Raw genomic sequence first — 19,698 nt, 5'->3', positions numbered from 1 at the left:
TGGGTTATAGAGTCTATAGCATGGACTGGCAAGGCTAGAGCGTTGGATGAGGAGATTAATGCAATCAGATGGTGGAAGGCCTGAAGGCGTGTGACACGTGATATACCTGCAGCACACTGGATTAGAAAAATTAAATTTAAAAAAACGCGCGCGTGTGAACCAATGGGGTGAGGACACGTCTTCGTCTTCAACCTCCAGACACCACTTTTAACAGCGCTTTTATGCAAAAGCGCTGTAATTGATGAACCCTAAATCTGCAAAAATAGCAAACAGGGGTAAACGTGCATAGAAATTAGGCGCGATAGGTCCATTCAATTTGTCTTGTTCCACTGAATTCAACCATGCCCTTAATTTGTTCTAATTTTGGCTCTAACTAAAAACCCTAAATTTGAACTAGAAAACCCTAAAATGGTAGATTCGTGTACAAGCATCCAAAACTCAATTAAACTTCCAGAAATGATTTACACATCAAACTAAGTTCAAATATATGTCTACATCTTGCTAAGCATGCGTGGATTACGAGATACAAGTTGATTCTAGTTCGAACCAATCGTGACCTGTAGTACTTGGTTCAGTGAGTTTCAAGACTTGGAAATGATTGGAATATGTTCAGTGATGCTTGAGGAAGATGTTTGAATGCTTAGTTTGTATTGAAAATGACTTAAACTTAAAATTCGAATTTCAAGTTTCTTTGAAAAAATTAAGTGATTACAAGTGTGTTACAAGCAGAAGTTTGGCTCTAATTTCGTGCCCTCTTATTTGTGAAGTGTTATAGCCTTTATATAGGCTATGTTGTGCTTAGAATTGAAGCCAAGAAGTCTTTAGTTGCCTTTGTTGAATTCTTGATTTTTTTTATATTAAAACCTTTGAATTGTTGACCAAGTCTTGCTTCTCTTCAATGCTCTTGCCTTGTACCTCAATCTTCTGCAGAAAATTGAAGATTCTTGGATGACTCATGCTTAGAAACTAAGCTATCCATTATCCTTCCATTTTCTTTTTTCATTTAATCTTAAAATAAGATAAAATTAAGCCAAAAATGGATAAAAATGGTGTGGGCTTTGACTTGGTCGTGGGAGGCCCATAATATCATGGCAAACATGTTTAAACCATGAAAACTTGGCCCCATTTGGAAAAAATACATTTTTGAGCAATGTTGGTTTTATGCATTTTCCCAAAATTTAGCCAACTTCAACAAGGTGTAAATCCCTCAATTTTGGTCATATGAAGGAGATCTTGCACTTTTTGGAAACCTCAAAGAGTCCTATAACCAATGTCTTTGGTCTCATGTCAAAATTATTTTTGATGCTCCTTGTGTGTCCTTTTGAAAAAAGTGTCTTTTTGTTGACTTTGAAAATGACCTGTAATGTCTTTGTTCATATTTTTCAAATGGTGAATGTAATGACCATGGGATCAATTGAATTTGAAAGATAATTGAATTTCCTTAAAAATGAGCTTTGGTTTGAATTTTTTGGATGAAGGATGAGAGAGTTATGGCCAGTCAAAGTTCAGTTGGCTTTTTAGGAGAAAACCCTAATTTTGAATCTTAGGGTTTTGTTGATTTTTGATCTTTCCTTGATGAATTATGATCATCAAATGATCAAATGATGAATCCTTTGACAAAATATGGATGTTGACAAAAAATTTCATTTTTGACTGTTTGTTGACTTTTTTGGTCAAACGGGTCGTCTGTTGACTGTTTGAGCTGCTGACGGTGCGTCTTAGTGAATTGAAGTCTGAAAATTTGTGTGATGGTACTTTGAGATATATGGATGTCCATGAAATCCATTTGAGGTCTCAAAAACTTGTTTCTCCTGTAAAAACAAGAAAACCCTAGTCAGGGACTGTTTGTGTAGGAGACAGTTAAGCGTACCTGATTTTTGTGCAGTGTTGAGTCTCTGCTAATACTGTGATATTCAGAAGACTTCTAGGACAAAAATCTTGGAATTTTGAATTGTAAAAGATTGATTTAATTGATGGTACAAAACACTGAGAATTGTACTGCCAGCAGTTTGACTGTCAACTGACTGTTCAGGTATTAATGTAGCAGTCAGAGTGAAAAATCAACAGTCAAAGTTAATTTTCTTTTTGTTGTTTTTTGTTTTATGTGAAAAATTAAAGTTTATTTACATGACTTGTTAAAAACACAGACATAATAAATAACTAATATTTACTGTACGCGAGCAAAATTACCGATAATAACCCTGAAAATCATTTAATGCACAGAAATATGAATATTTGACTGGCAGAAAACACACAAAATATTATCTGAATAATTAAGCAACATTATGACAAATAGTACAACATTTAATACTGACAGTACAAATATTACATACTATATTGAACAGTACGACGAATAAACGGTACATTTAAGAAATAAGAAATACGGCAAATTTTAAAAATGACGATTAATAACCCATGCTACAAATAATAACATGTAGATGATTGGGAGTGCAAGCATCCCAGGTCCACAGTGTTCCGGGCTATGTAGACAGAAAAAAGACATGATCACCGTAGCAATGGTGATGACCATAAGAAAACACGTTTCCCACCACTTCGCCATTTTGTCGGGGAAGAAGAAAGGATGGATATGAAGTAGAAATTTGAGAGATGAGTTAGAATTTGATGTGAGATTTTTATGGAAAAATGAGAGGTATTTATAGAATGGAAAGAAGGATAGAGACGTTGGGGAATGAAGTGATTCCGTACAAAAGGAAAATTTGAGTGGAAGTAAGATTTGAAAGAAAGTGTATGATAGTGTTGGGAAAAAGAGAGATGTATAGAATAAAGTTAGGATTTGATTTTTTGAAAAAGAGATTTGAAAAGATTTTGAAAATAATGGAATATAGTACAAAAATTAAGGGGAAACAAAAGATAATAATAATCTACTTGTTACCAGTACAGTCTGAGTTTCCTGATTCTGCGCCTGCAAAAGATTTAACTTTGTACCAATTGTGTCAGTACTATTTATCTGTAAATAAATAAATAGCATGTGTGAAGTAATAAACAGTATTTGGCGTTTGCGTAAGAATAAATTCAACTGCAAGCCAAAATACTGTATAAGAAAAATTCTAAAAACTAAGTATTTCACATGTCAGGATATTTATTGAAATAAAAATCCATGATTATATGAGACTCTTAATTTTTAGATTGGAGTTTTCTTGAAAAAAGATGCAGGCAAATTTTGGGGTATAACACCATTCCCTACTAAGACATCTCAAAACCTTATTAGTAGCAATAGCATTGGGAGTAATGTGTCCTAAAGTGTGTAAACGATTGATAATATGAGAAAATCTCTTTTACATTTCCGTAATGGTTTCACCTTGCTTCATGTGAAAGAGATCAAACTCTTGCGTCAAAGTATTGATTCTAGCTAGCTTACCATCATTTGTTCCTTCATGGGATACTTGTAGCGCATCCCACATTGCCTTAGCAGTTTGGCAATGTGATATGCGAAAGTACTCATCAACCCCTAAGGAAGCTATAATCATGTTTCTAGCTTTCCAATCATACGCATAATGCTTTTCATCTTTTTCATCCCATTGTGCTTCAGGTTTAAGTCTGGTAACACCAGCATCGTTGGTTATGGTGATAGCCATAGGACCATTGACGATGACATTCTAGATTTTTCTATCAACAAAGTTGATAAGAATGCACATACAGTCTTTGCAATAACTATAGTTTTCTCCGATGAAAACAAACAGTTTATTATACGCCTCTTTTTGACCGTTCTCCATTTTCTAAAAAGTTATATGTGAAGCACTAGATAAACCGGCGCTCTGATACCACTTGTTAGACGATAAGGATGGTCTAGAGAGGGGGTGAATAGACCACCTTTTTCAACTTAAGAAAATTTTAGCGTTTGAAAACGCGATTCCCTAGAATCAAACTTATCTTCTTGAACGACAAGTTATCGGGGACCGGATATGTGCAATTAACAACCGGATGAAAATGGTCAATTGGAATTACTTGTTTCAATGGAATTATCAATTAGCTAATATACACACTATATGAAGCTTACTCACAATAAACTGTTTCACAAAAGTTGACCAAAAATTGAATATGGAATTTTATCAAACACTTGGTGAGCAATTTTCACCAAGTTTCAATTTTTGCTCAACTATGGATTTTTGCCAAAAACGAATATTGAAAAGATAAAAACTAAATACGATAAAGAACATGATATTTGTTTAGGCAGTTCCTCAATCATCCTCGCAGGAGTATGCCTGCCTCTAATTTCAAATGAAATTCATAAAGTTTTATTTGATTGCAAAATGTTTAACAAGGAAATAGTTTACCAATAACCAAATACACACATGTAGTAAAATTGAATACAAATCTTTCCTCCCCTTGATTCAAGTAGAACCAAGTCAATGTCAATGATCTCTACCGATCACGACCCCGATCCTTCCTTTTCAATCATCCGGTTGTAGCAAATTTGATGAGCAAATCTACAATCCATCAATTCCTTATGCTCAGCTGAATTGAATCCAAAGCGAAGCGATCGTCAAAAATCTTCAAATCAAAGCCTTGATGTAGAAGGAAAAACCCTAAGATTTTATACAAGAAACACCCTCAAAATTCTCCACTCAAACAAGACTTTAGTCCACCGTCGAACCTTATCAACGCACGTTCCTTACTACGATAAAAAAAGATTATTATGTGTGATTTTCGATCAATAAGCGAAAGGTTGAAGATGAGAAGAAGCTTGAGTATATCTTTCACGTTTCTTGTTGTTTTGTTTGAAAATGATCAAAGACAATATATACCACACCCTTTTCATTAGCCACTTAGAATCAGCAAAAAACCAGTAATTTTAGCGATAGGTCGACCTGTCCATCTGTGAAGGTCGACCTATTGTAATTCTGCACTTATTTTGGAAGAAAACGTGATACATGTGTTGACCTATGAGGTCGGTGTGAACATTCCCTAGATTTCCTCAATTGTCTATGCGTCGACCTGTAGGGTCGGCGTGTGCATTGTCGAGATTTCCTCAATTGTCTATGCGTCAACCTGAACAGGGCTATGCGTCGACACATTCTGCACCAACATAGAATTCGGCTTAAGTCTACCAATAGGTCGACCTGTAGCATCAATGAGTCGGCCTGTTGACTGATTTTCGCCAAAAAATACCTTTCCTTAATGCATCCACTCGTTTCCTTTGTTTTCATATTGATTTGGTCAAAGTCACAATGTTTTGACATCATGAAAATACACATTGCCCTCACATTGCCCACTTCAGTCTTAACATTTCAATGGAGAAGACGCAAACAATCATATCTTTTGTCTTATATTATCATGGTTGTATGACAACCACCATATCCTTGTATAAAGGGGTTAGTGAGTTTCGCCTACTAAAAGCTCTCAAGTATTTAATGGAAACTCTCAATATCAATTCTCTATGAGATTAGTAGGTCTTTTTGTTTTGACTGAACCTCTATAATTCTTGGCGTTTTTCTTCTTCCCTTAAACTCATTAAATTTTGAATTTTATTTCAATATTTATTTTCCGCTGCTTAGAAATAGAAAAATATTTTTCAAACTCCGATTTTAATTTTAAAAAGTTTTCAAAATCATATTTTTTCAAACCATACAATTCACCCCCTCCCCCTCTTTTGTGTGAAGTCCCAAGTCCATCAATTTGTACTCCATATATGCCATCCCAAGGAAACCTTACATATCTTCTAACAAAAGGGCTTAACAACAATAACTTTGAAGAAATTGTTTCCAAGCTGGAAATGATAGCATTCACCAGCTTGAGGGGGAGTGTTATAAACAATTAATTAGATTATTATTGTTATTAGCTTTATATTTTATTAGTAATTTAAGTTAGGATCTTTAGTAAGACCCATTAGGTCAGAAAACTCTGTTTAAAGGGATTAACACTTGTATATTCATCATATTAATATTATTGAATTATTTAGTTATGATAATAACATCACAATATTAATACATAAATTCAAAGACAATAATTTGTATTCACATTTGGTCAATAATATATCTCGAGCAAGATTGAACTTTATTTATCACGAAATTGATTTAGCAAAGAAATCAGGTCCAAATAGCTTTAAGTGTGATTGTACACTTAGAAGAACATATATTTTTCTGTGTACTTATTTTATTTCAAAGAAGATGAAACTTGATAGACCTATATGAATGGATGACGTTCTTAGACTCTGAAAAAGGCTCTAGTTTGATGATGGGATGATCAAGAAGGGGAAATTTGATATATCTATTATGAAAAAATGAGAAGTGATTCAAGGGATATTTTTGAAAGTTGATTATAACATGAAAATGCACATCAAAAAGTTATTGAGGAAGATAGCCTATATAGAAACCACAAATATGAAACCACCCACAGACCTAGTAAAATTTATAACAGAGATTAGTAAAAAAAATATGCCTCTCACATACAAAACCTGATGTTGCTTTTACTATTAGCTTTGTCAGCCAATTCATGCACCGACCAAAGGAGATTCACTTACAAGTTGTACTCCGAATTGTACAATATTTGAAAGGAACACCTGGTAGAGGACTTTTGTTTGAAAGAAAAAGAAGTGTAGGTTTTAAAGCATATAATGATGCCTACTATGCAAAGTCAATTGTGAGTAGCAGATTAACTACATGCTATTACACTTTCCTAGGTGGAAATCTTGTCACTTGGAAAAGTAAGAAAGAAAATGTAGTATCAAGATATAGTGATGAAGCAAAGTTCGGGGAAGTGACACAAGAGATATGTGAACTAATATGGTTGAAATCAATCTTAGAAGATCTGAGGATAAAGTGTGATGAATCGATGAGACTTTATTGTTGTAATAAGTCAGTTATTAGCATAGCTCATAACCCAATGCAACATAACAGAATCAAACATATTGAAGTTGATAGACACTTCATTAAAGAAAAATTAGACAATCGACTTATTTGTGTGGAACCTTGTTTTGCATGTTATGGGTTTTTGTTTTGAAGATGAAAAATGTGAAGAACTGTAAATAAATATAACATCAACATGATGCAACTATGAAGAACAGAATAAGATATTCAACATGATAAAGATGCAACATGATGTCAACTGTAAAAGATAAAAAAAAGACAACGTTCAACATCGTAAATATGAAATCATTAAGAAAGTCAATTAATGTACTTAAGTGGTAAAATATGCAAGCCATAGGTTTGATAAAGGAATGACAAAGTTTTCAGATAAAGCTTCAGACGCTGACTAAGGTTGTTCAGACAAAGGAAAACAAACTGATAATAACAAAAACATCATAAGATATCAATAAAAGTATCAACAAAAATGAATACATCAGACACATGCTTAGTAAAGGTATCCCAATTTAGTAAGTGGGTGAAACTTTTGTAAACACAAAAGTATTTCTTCATAGAAGTAGATGGCTATAAGCACGCAAGCGCGCGCACACATACACACACACACACTTAAAACCTTTTTAAAATGTTTTGAAAACAATAAACCTTGAGAAGTATTTATAGAAGTTGCATAGAAAGAGGTGAGAGCATTCAAAAAGCCAAAAAACTATTTTTTGAATGCATCTAATTGATTATGTCAATCGATTGGATTAGCGCGTTTTTAAGGATTAAGGCTGTTTGAATGCACTCAATTGATTAACAACAACTATATATCAATTCTTACCTATTTTGGAACTCTTAGTCGTTACCTTTAATGATCTAATCAATAGGTCTAATTGATTAATAACAGTCAAAATTGATTTAATGAGGTTTCCTCTTTTGGAGGATTTGAAGCCTATAAATAGAGGCCTTATTTCTCATTTCATGTCATCCAAAAATCGCTTTGTGTATTGACACACTTTATCTCTCTCTCTCTCTCTAAGTTTTATTTTCATTTTCTCTCACTAGTTCTTATAGCCAAATGCTTTTGTGAGGAAAGATCTTTTGTGAGTGAGGTGTCTTTGTAATTCTAAATGAATAGAATTGTATCAGTTCTTCAAGAATGTTGTTTATACATCTTGGATGAACACAATCCATTTTGGGATAAAAATATGTGATTGGAAGCTAAACCCGTTAAAGCTTTGGTTCGGGATTGTATGATCAATTCCTGATATTTAGTTAGGTTGAAGATCGTTAATATTGTTGAACTTCCCTTAGGGATATTATAAAGCCTTGTTCATTTGAAGGATGAAGTTCTTCCATATTGATGAACTTACCATTAGGTTCATGGTTAGCCCGTTTAAAACCATAGGTTAGAAGATCAGCTTGTTAAAATCTTAAGAGGTTATTGGTTATCCTGTTAAACATGGGCGTTGCCAATGTCGTCAACCTTTGTTGGATGATTTGATCTTCTTATATAGTTCTTAAAAGAGACGTTGAAGGTTAGGAAGGTCTTTTGATTTCTAACGGCTAGTTCCCAACGGATAGAATCAAGCTTTATTGTGGATAGTATTTTTCTTTTGTCTTGTAGCTTGATACCTTGTAGGTTGGTGGGAGACATCTTCTGAGAAATAGTACGCGTACTGGATTATAATGGAATCTGTGATGTACTGTTGTACTATTTTCTTCTTGACTAAGTTCTTTGATCTTATCCTCAAATGATGTACTTCTGGTTCTGAAGTAGTAAGCTTGGAAGAGATTAACTTGTCTTCATCTTCCTAATAACAATTCTGATGTGTAGTTCAGAAACAAATTTGATGTGAAGTATAGAATCATTATCTTGTGAGAGTTATAATCTCGTTTATCAGAATTGATAGCTACGAATTTTTTGGGAAATGATACTTGGCTTCTGATCTGGATTTGTCTTGTGACGATGTAGCTTGTCCAGATTTTGTTTTAGAATCCTTGAAGAATTGGAACACTGTTTTCTAGATGCATCGGCAACAGCCAATCTGAAAACACATTCTTCCATGTTTGAGAGCGCTTCTGATTTTTGGATCTTGGCCTCTGATCTTCAGTACATCCTTGAGTTTGATCTTTGTATTCTTGGCTTGACCTTTGATGTATCTGATCTTGCCTACAGAATCTTGACTTTGTATTCAGAATTAGAATAACAGCTCTTCTGATGAACAAATCGTGGCTTCTGATCTTGACTTGAAATCTCTCTCTTGTATGTTGATTTCCGATATTGGAACAGAAGTTCTAACGGAATTCTTTCTTCTGATTACTCATGGCTTCTAAAGCAACAGCTTATTGAGAAGCGCACAGTAACTCTTCTTTTGATGAACATTCAACATTCTTCATAACTACTGATGTTTCCTCAGATTCAGCTGCAAATAGTGTTTCTGAGTTGCCTTGCTTGCTTCTGATAATTCTTTACGGACACCAATCCAGAATCTCCTGGTACACAATATCTACACACTCAAGAAAACTATTAGAAACTAAATTGTTACATACAAAATATATGTACTGTTATTGTCAAAACATAGATACTTATTGCATGAACAAATCTTGTTCTTGCATATGTTGTTTTTATTTTAAAAAATAAAATAAAATATGGCGCGCCTTGGCATTATACTGCTGTTTTTTATTGTTTGAGGTGAAATCTTCGCCGTAAAAAATAATATTTGTAGTAGTGCTTATATTCTATGTATAAGTGATGCTAACAGGGGAGAATTCAGATTTTAATATCCGAAAATACCTCATGTTTATTCTTCGTACCTGATAAAAAGATGGTGAATCCAAATTTCAATATCTTGTTCAACCCTTGAGACAAGATTGCATTTGTATGATCCATAATGATCTAAAACATATATAATTATATCTCTTATGTTGTTAACACAAACACTCCAAAATGAATCATTATCAGTATATTGCATTTGTTTACTTCAATGACATCCTGCCTCCTTTTGAATTTAGAATCACAAAGAACACATCTCCTACACTACACCGACAATCGAAAAGTCGTTAAGATCGAGTATTGTTCACCAATGGATGATAATGAAGAAAAGATTAACTTCAATAAGTTTGAGTTGAAGACGATGCAGATGTTAGTGATATGTGGAGTACATTTCATCTTTATGCAACTAAGGGTTCAATCGAGATTGATGCGACACTTGCAATATCATCCACAAATATTCTAAAGATGACGAAACGTCATAAACCATATGTTGTTGATGAAATGTTATGTTAGATTTAGGTTAACAAATATCTATGTTGTATTTTGTGTACGTGACAACAAAAAATGTCATGTTATTATAGATTCTTATGTCTGATATTGTTGTTGTCTTTTGTATATGTAATAACAAGGGTGAATCCGGATTTCAATATATGGACAAACCCCTAGACCAAATTTTTTTGGAAACAAAGAGGGCCGAAGCCCGAAAAAACAGAAAGCTACACAGAAACGACTCTAGCAATCAAAAGACCTCTAGCGTCTTCATCTAGGAGACGAATTAAACTAGAAGGAGGAGAAACAAAACAAATAAAACCTTCCTGAGCCTTGCAGCCAATATCAGCCAACACATCCGCACACCGGTTGGTTTCCCTGAAAGAATGAGTAACACTAACATTTTCAAAATCTCCCATGAGTCTACGAATTTGGGAGATCATTGTTAAGCTCTCCCGATCATTTGAATTCCCTTTTTCGATGGCATGGACCACCAGGATAGAGTCCACACTAATTTCCATTTCCCTAATTCCCAAGGATAAGGCAAGTTTGATTCCCTCATAAACTCCCCAGAGCTCGGCCAAGAAGATACTACAATCACCAAGGAACTTAGAAAAACCTCCCCTCCAAGTGCCTTTGTCGTCCCTAATCAACCCACCGCAACCAGTAAGATTGTTATCCTTCCGGGCTCCATCAACGTTAAGCTTAAGCCAATTTCTAATTGGAGGCTCCCAAACAATCCACTTTGTCAACTTATTATTATCCATAACCATATAATTAATTCGAACAACATCCTTATAATCCTTAATCTTTTGTCCAATGTAAGCACCCGGATCATGCGGCCGAAGGAAGGAATCAACATGTTTCTCTTTGTTACGCCAACTCCATAGAAAAAAGCACCCTACAACCCACAACCCCTAGATCAAATTATTTGTTTGTTTTGTGTATGTGATAATAGAGATGAATCTGAATTTTAATATTTTGATAAATCTCTAGAACAAATTGTTCGTGTCTGTCTACGTGGTAGCGAAGGATAAAGCCGAATTTTAATATTTAGACATATTTTTTTACGTATATTTGAGGTGGTTAGGATGGGTCCGAATTTCAAAATTTTAAAGGGAAAAGCTAACATGTGCCCCAAGGGCACAAGTTAATGACATATTTATAGAATTTTTTTTTTGGAACTTGTGCATTCAATGTATCGAAACTTTAAATATAATTTTATTGCATTTAATTATATTTAACTTTTTCTAATTATAGTATCCTTAACATGTGCCCTTAGAGCACATGTTAGCATGACCCAATTTTAAATTCTGAGATTATTTTCGAAATATAAGTAATTAATGTATGGGGGTGCAATGAACCCCTCAAAACAAATGGTGGTGAATGCTCAGTGAAACCCACCAACATTGGATGAGAAGTCTTTAGTTGCCTTTGTTGAATTCTTGATTTTTTTTATATTAAAACCTTTGAATTGTTGACCAAGTCTTGCTTCTCTTCAATGCTCTTGCCTTGTACCTCAATCTTCTGCAGAAAATTGAAGATTCTTGGATGACTCATGCTTAGAAACTAAGCTATCCATTATCCTTCCATTTTCTTTTTTCATTTAATCTTAAAATAAGATAAAATTAAGCCAAAAATGGATAAAAATGGTGTGGGCTTTGACTTGGTCGTGGGAGGCCCATAATATCATGGCAAACATGTTTGAACCATGAAAACTTGGCCCCATTTGGAAAAAATACATTTTTGAGCAATGTTGGTTTTATGCATTTTCCCAAAATTTAGCCAACTTCAACAAGGTGTAAATCCCTCAATTTTGGTCATATGAAGGAGATCTTGCACTTTTTGGAAACCTCAAAGAGTCCTATAACCAATGTCTTTGGTCTCATTTCAAAATTATTTTTGATGCTCCTTGTGTGTCCTTTTGAAAAAAGTGTCTTTTTGTTGACTTTGAAAATGACTTGTAATGTCTTTGTTCATATTTTTCAAATGGTGAATGTAATGACCATGGGATCAATTGAATTTGAAAGATAATTGAATTTCCTTAAAAATGAGCTTTGGTTTGAATTTTTTGGATGAAGGATGAGAGAGTTATGGCCAGTCAAAGTTCAGTTGGCTTTTTAGGAGAAAACCCTAATTTTGAATCTTAGGGTTTTGTTGATTTTTGATCTTTCCTTGATGAATTATGATCATCAAATGATCAAATGATGAATCCTTTGACAAAATATGGATGTTGACAAAAAATTTCATTTTTGACTGTCTTTTGACTTTTTTGGTCAAACGGGTCGTCTGTTGACTGTTTGAGCTGCTGACGGTGCGTCTGAGTGAATTGAAGTCTGAAAATTTGTGTGATGGTACTTTGAGATATATGGATGTCCATGAAATCCATTTGAGGTCTCAAAAACTTGTTTCTCCTGTAAAAACAAGAAAACCCTAGTCAGGGACTGTTTGTGTAGGAGACAGTTAAGCGTACCTGATTTTTGTGCAGTGTTGAGTCTCTGCTAATACTGTGATATTCAGAAGACTTCTAGGACAAAAATCTTGGAATTTTGAATTGTAAAAGATTGATTTGATTGATGGTACAAAACACTGAGAATTGTACTGCCAGCAGTTTGACTGTCAACTGACTGTTTAGGTATTAATGTAGCAGTCAGAGTGAAAAATCAACAGTCAAAGTTAATTTTCTTTTTGTTGTTTTTTGTTTTATGTGAAAAATTAAAGTTTATTTACATGACTTGTTAAAAACACAGACATAATAAATAACTAATATTTACTGTACGCGAGCAAAATTACCGATAATAACCCTGAAAATCATTTAATGCACAGAAATATGAATATTTGACTGGCAGAAAACACACAAAATATTATCTGAATAATTAAGCAACATTATGACAAATAGTACAACATTTAATACTGACAGTACAAATATTACATACTATATTGAACAGTACGACGAATAAACGGTACATTTAAGAAATAAGAAATACGACAAATTTTAAAAATGACGATTAATAACCCATGCTACAAATAATAACATGTAGATGATTGGGAGTGCAAGCATCCCAGGTCCACAGTGTTCCGGGCTATGTAGACAGAAAAAAGACATGATCACCGTAGCAATGGTGATGACCATAAGAAAACACGTTTCCCACCACTTCGCCATTTTGTCGGGGAAGAAGAAAGGATGGATATGAAGTAGAAATTTGAGAGATGAGTTAGAATTTGATGTGAGATTTTTATGGAAAAATGAGAGGTATTTATAGAATGGAAAGAAGGATAGAGACGTTGGGGAATGAAGTGATTCCGTACAAAAGGAAAATTTGAGTGGAAGTAAGATTTGAAAGAAAGTGTATGATAGTGTTGGGAAAAAGAGAGATGTATAGAATAAAGTTAGGATTTGATTTTTTGAAAAAGAGATTTGAAAAGATTTTGAAAATAATGGAATATAGTACAAAAATTAAGGGGAAACAAAAGATAATAATAATCTACTTGTTACCAGTACAGTCTGAGTTTCCTGATTCTGCGCCTGCAAAAGATTTAACTTTGTACCAATTGTGTCAGTACTATTTACCTGTAAATAAATAAATAGCATGTGTGAAGTAATAAACAGTATTTGGCGTTTGCGTAAGAATAAATTCAACTGCAAGCCAAAATACTGTATAAGAAAAATTCTAAAAACTAAGTATTTCACATGTCAGGATATTTATTGAAATAAAAATCCATGATTATATGAGACTCTTAATTTTTAGATTGGAGTTTTCTTGAAAAAAGATGCAGGCAAATTTTGGGGTATAACACCATTCCCTACTAAGACATCTCAAAACCTTATTAGTAGCAATAGCATTGGGAGTAATGTGTCCTAAAGTGTGTAAACGATTGATAATATGAGAAAATCTCTTTTACATTTCCGTAATGGTTTCACCTTGCTTCATGTGAAAGAGATCAAACTCTTGCGTCAAAGTATTGATTCTAGCTAGCTTACCATCATTTGTTCCTTCATGGGATACTTGTAGCGCATCCCACATTGCCTTAGCAGTTTGGCAATGTGATATGCGAAAGTACTCATCAACCCCTAAGGAAGCTATAATCATGTTTCTAGCTTTCCAATCATACGCATAATGCTTTTCATCTTTTTCATCCCATTGTGCTTCAGGTTTAAGTCTGGTAACACCAGCATCGTTGGTTATGGTGATAGCCATAGGACCATTGACGATGACATTCTAGATTTTTCTATCAACAAAGTTGATAAGAATGCACATACAGTCTTTGCAATAACTATAGTTTTCTCCGATGAAAACAAACAGTTTATTATACGCCTCTTTTTGACCGTTCTCCATTTTCTAAAAAGTTATATGTGAAGCACTAGATAAACCGGCGCTCTGATACCACTTGTTAGACGATAAGGATGGTCTAGAGAGGGGGTGAATAGACCACCTTTTTCAACTTAAGAAAATTTTAGCGTTTGAAAACGCGATTCCCTAGAATCAAACTTATCTTCTTGAACGACAAGTTATCGGGGACCGGATATGTGCAATTAACAACCGGATGAAAATGGTCAATTGGAATTACTTGTTTCAATGGAATTATCAATTAGCTAATATACACACTATATGAAGCTTACTCACAATAAACTGTTTCACAAAAGTTGACCAAAAATTGAATATGGAATTTTATCAAACACTTGGTGAGCAATTTTCACCAAGTTTCAATTTTTGCTCAACTATGGATTTTTGCCAAAAACGAATATTGAAAAGATAAAAACTAAATACGATAAAGAACATGATATTTGTTTAGGCAGTTCCTCAATCATCCTCGCAGGAGTATGCCTGCCTCTAATTTCAAATGAAATTCATAAAGTTTTATTTGATTGCAAAATGTTTAACAAGGAAATAGTTTACCAATAACCAAATACACACATGTAGTAAAATTGAATACAAATCTTTCCTCCCCTTGATTCAAGTAGAACCAAGTCAATGTCAATGATCTCTACCGATCACGACCCCGATCCTTCCTTTTCAATCATCCGGTTGTAGCAAATTTGATGAGCAAATCTACAATCCATCAATTCCTTATGCTCAGCTGAATTGAATCCAAAGCGAAGCGATCGTCAAAAATCTTCAAATCAAAGCCTTGATGTAGAAGGAAAAACCCTAAGATTTTATACAAGAAACACCCTCAAAATTCTCCACTCAAACAAGACTTTAGTCCACCGTCGAACCTTATCAACGCACGTTCCTTACTACGATAAAAAAAGATTATTATGTGTGATTTTCGATCAATAAGCGAAAGGTTGAAGATGAGAAGAAGCTTGAGTATATCTTTCACGTTTCTTGTTGTTTTGTTTGAAAATGATCAAAGACAATATATACCACACCCTTTTCATTAGCCACTTAGAATCAGCAAAAAACCAGTAATTTTAGCGATAGGTCGACCTGTCCATCTGTGAAGGTCGACCTATTGTAATTCTGCACTTATTTTGGAAGAAAACGTGATACATGTGTTGACCTATGAGGTCGGTGTGAACATTCCCTAGATTTCCTCAATTGTCTATGCGTCGACCTGTAGGGTCGGCGTGTGCATTGCCGAGATTTCCTCAATTGTCTATGCGTCAACCTGAACAGGGCTATGCGTCGACACATTCTGCACCAACATAGAATTCGGCTTAAGTCTACCAATAGGTCGACCTGTAGCATCAATGAGTCGGCCTGTTGACTGATTTTCGCCAAAAAATACCTTTCCTTAATGCATCCACTCGTTTCCTTTGTTTTCATATTGATTTGGTCAAAGTCACAATGTTTTGACATCATGAAAATACACATTGCCCTCACATTGCCCACTTCAGTCTTAACATTTCAATGGAGAAGACGCAAACAATCATATCTTTTGTCTTATATTATCATGGTTGTATGACAACCACCATATCCTTGTATAAAGGGGTTAGTGAGTTTCGCCTACTAAAAGCTCTCAAGTATTTAATGGAAACTCTCAATATCAATTCTCTATGAGATTAGTAGGTCTTTTTGTTTTGACTGAACCTCTATAATTCTTGGCGTTTTTCTTCTTCCCTTAAACTCATTAAATTTTGAATTTTATTTCAATATTTATTTTCCGCTGCTTAGAAATAGAAAAATATTTTTCAAACTCCGATTTTAATTTTAAAAAGTTTTCAAAATCATATTTTTTCAAACCATACAATTCACCCCCTCCCCCTCTTTTGTGTGAAGTCCCAAGTCCATCAATTTGTACTCCATATATGCCATCCCAAGGAAACCTTACATATCTTCTAACAAAAGGGCTTAACAACAATAACTTTGAAGAAATTGTTTCCAAGCTGGAAATGATAGCATTCACCAGCTTGAGGGGGAGTGTTATAAACAATTAATTAGATTATTATTGTTATTAGCTTTATATTTTATTAGTAATTTAAGTTAGGATCTTTAGTAAGACCCATTAGGTCAGAAAACTCTGTTTAAAGGGATTAACACTTGTATATTCATCATATTAATATTATTGAATTATTTAGTTATGATAATAACATCACAATATTAATACATAAATTCAAAGACAATAATTTGTATTCACATTTGGTCAATAATATATCTCGAGCAAGATTGAACTTTATTTATCACGAAATTGATTTAGCAAAGAAATCAGGTCCAAATAGCTTTAAGTGTGATTGTACACTTAGAAGAACATATATTTTTCTGTGTACTTATTTTATTTCAAAGAAGATGAAACTTGATAGACCTATATGAATGGATGACGTTCTTAGACTCTGAAAAAGGCTCTAGTTTGATGATGGGATGATCAAGAAGGGGAAATTTGATATATCTATTATGAAAAAATGAGAAGTGATTCAAGGGAGATTTTTGAAAGTTGATTATAACATGAAAATGCACATCAAAAAGTTATTGAGGAAGATAGCCTATATAGAAACCACAAATATGAAACCACCCACAGACCTAGTAAAATTTATAACAGAGATTAGTAAAAAAAAATATGCCTCTCACATACAAAACCTGATGTTGCTTTTACTATTAGCTTTGTCAGCCAATTCATGCACCGACCAAAGGAGATTCACTTACAAGTTGTACTCCGAATTGTACAATATTTGAAAGGAACACCTGGTAGAGGACTTTTGTTTGAAAGAAAAAGAAGTGTAGGTTTTAAAGCATATAATGATGCCTACTATGCAAAGTCAATTGTGAGTAGCAGATTAACTACATGCTATTACACTTTCCTAGGTGGAAATCTTGTCACTTGGAAAAGTAAGAAAGAAAATGTAGTATCAAGATATAGTGATGAAGCAAAGTTCGGGGAAGTGACACAATAGATATGTGAACTAATATGGTTGAAATCAATCTTAGAAGATCTGAGGATAAAGTGTGATGAATCGATGAGACTTTATTGTTGTAATAAGTCAGTTATTAGCATAGCTCATAACCCAATGCAACATAACAGAATCAAACATATTGAAGTTGATAGACACTTCATTAAAGAAAAATTAGACAATCGACTTATTTGTGTGGAACCTTGTTTTGCATGTTATGGGTTTTTGTTTTGAAGATGAAAAATGTGAAGAACTGTAAATAAATATAACATCAACATGATGCAACTATGAAGAACAGAATAAGATATTCAACATGATAAAGATGCAACATGATGTCAACTGTAAAAGATAAAAAAAAGACAACGTTCAACATCGTAAATATGAAATCATTAAGAAAGTCAATTAATGTACTTAAGTGGTAAAATATGCAAGCCATAGGTTTGATAAAGGAATGACAAAGTTTTCAGATAAAGCTTCAGACGCTGACTAAGGTTGTTCAGACAAAGGAAAACAAACTGATAATAACAAAAACATCATAAGATATCAATAAAAGTATCAACAAAAATGAATACATCAGACACATGCTTAGTAAAGGTATCCCAATTTAGTAAGTGGGTGAAACTTTTGTAAACACAAAAGTATTTCTTCATAGAAGTAGATGGCTATAAGCACGCAAGCGCGTGCACACATACACACACACACTTAAAACCTTTTTAAAATGTTTTGAAAACAATAAACCTTGAGAAGTATTTATAGAAGTTGCATAGAAAGAGGTGAGAGCATTCAAAAAGCCAAAAAACTATTTTTTGAATGCATCTAATTGATTATGTCAATCGATTGGATTAGCGCGTTTTTAAGGATTAAGGCTGTTTGAATGCACTCAATTGATTAACAACAACTATATATCAATTCTTACCTATTTTGGAACTCTTAGTCGTTACCTTTAATGATCTAATCAATAGGTCTAATTGATTAATAACAGTCAAAATTGATTTAATGAGGTTTCCTCTTTTGGAGGATTTGAAGCCTATAAATAGAGGCCTTATTTCTCATTTCATGTCATCCAAAAATCGCTTTGTGTATTGACACACTTTATCTCTCTCTCTCTCTCTCTAAGTTTTATTTTCATTTTCTCTCACTAGTTCTTATAGCCAAATGCTTTTGTGAGGAAAGATCTTTTGTGAGTGAGGTGTCTTTGTAATTCTAAATGAATAGAATTGTATAAGTTCTTCAAGAATGTTGTTTATACATCTTGGATGAACACAATCCATTTTGGGATAAAAATATGTGATTGGAAGCTAAACCCGTTAAAGCTTTGGTTCGGGATTGTATGATCAATTCCTGATATTTAGTTAGGTTGAAGATCGTTAATATTGTTGAACTTCCCTTAGGGATATTATAAAGCCTTGTTCATTTGAAGGATGAAGTTCTTCCATATTGATGAACTTACCATTAGGTTCATGGTTAGCCCGTTTAAAACCATAGGTTAGAAGATCAGCTTGTTAAAATCTTAAGAGGTTATTGGTTATCCTGTTAAACATGGGCGTTGCCAATGTCGTCAACCTTTGTTGGATGATTTGATCTTCTTATATAGTTCTTAAAAGAGACGTTGAAGGTTAGGAAGGTCTTTTGATTTCTAACGGCTAGTTCCCAACGGATAGAATCAAGCTTTATTGTGGATAGTATTTTTCTTTTGTCTTGTAGCTTGATACCTTGTAGGTTGGTGGGAGACATCTTCTGAGAAATAGTACGCGTACTGGATTATAATGGAATCTGTGATGTACTGTTGTACTATTTTCTTCTTGACTAAGTTCTTTGATCTTATCCTCAAATGATGTACTTCTGGTTCTGAAGTAGTAAGCTTGGAAGAGATTAACTTGTCTTCATCTTCCTAATAACAATTCTGATGTGTAGTTCAGAAACAAATTTGATGTGAAGTATAGAATCATTATCTTGTGAGAGTTATAATCTCGTTTATCAGAATTGATAGCTACGAATTTTTTGGGAAATGATACTTGGCTTCTGATCTGGATTTGTCTTGTGACGATGTAGCTTGTCCAGATTTTGTTTTAGAATCCTTGAAGAATTGGAACACTGTTTTCTAGATGCATCGGCAACAGCCAATCTGAAAACACATTCTTCCATGTTTGAGAGCGCTTCTGATTTTTGGATCTTGGCCTCTGATCTTCAGTACATCCTTGAGTTTGATCTTTGTATTCTTGGCTTGACCTTTGATGTATCTGATCTTGCCTACAGAATCTTGACTTTGTATTCAGAATTAGAATAACAGCTCTTCTGAT

The sequence above is a fragment of the Vicia villosa genome, unplaced genomic scaffold (assembly GCF_029867415.1).
Source record: "Vicia villosa cultivar HV-30 ecotype Madison, WI unplaced genomic scaffold, Vvil1.0 ctg.003006F_1_1, whole genome shotgun sequence".
In the NCBI taxonomy this organism is placed as follows: Eukaryota; Viridiplantae; Streptophyta; class Magnoliopsida; order Fabales; family Fabaceae; genus Vicia; species Vicia villosa.
The sequence above is the reverse complement of the archived record's forward strand: the minus strand, read 5'-3'. Positions refer to the sequence as shown.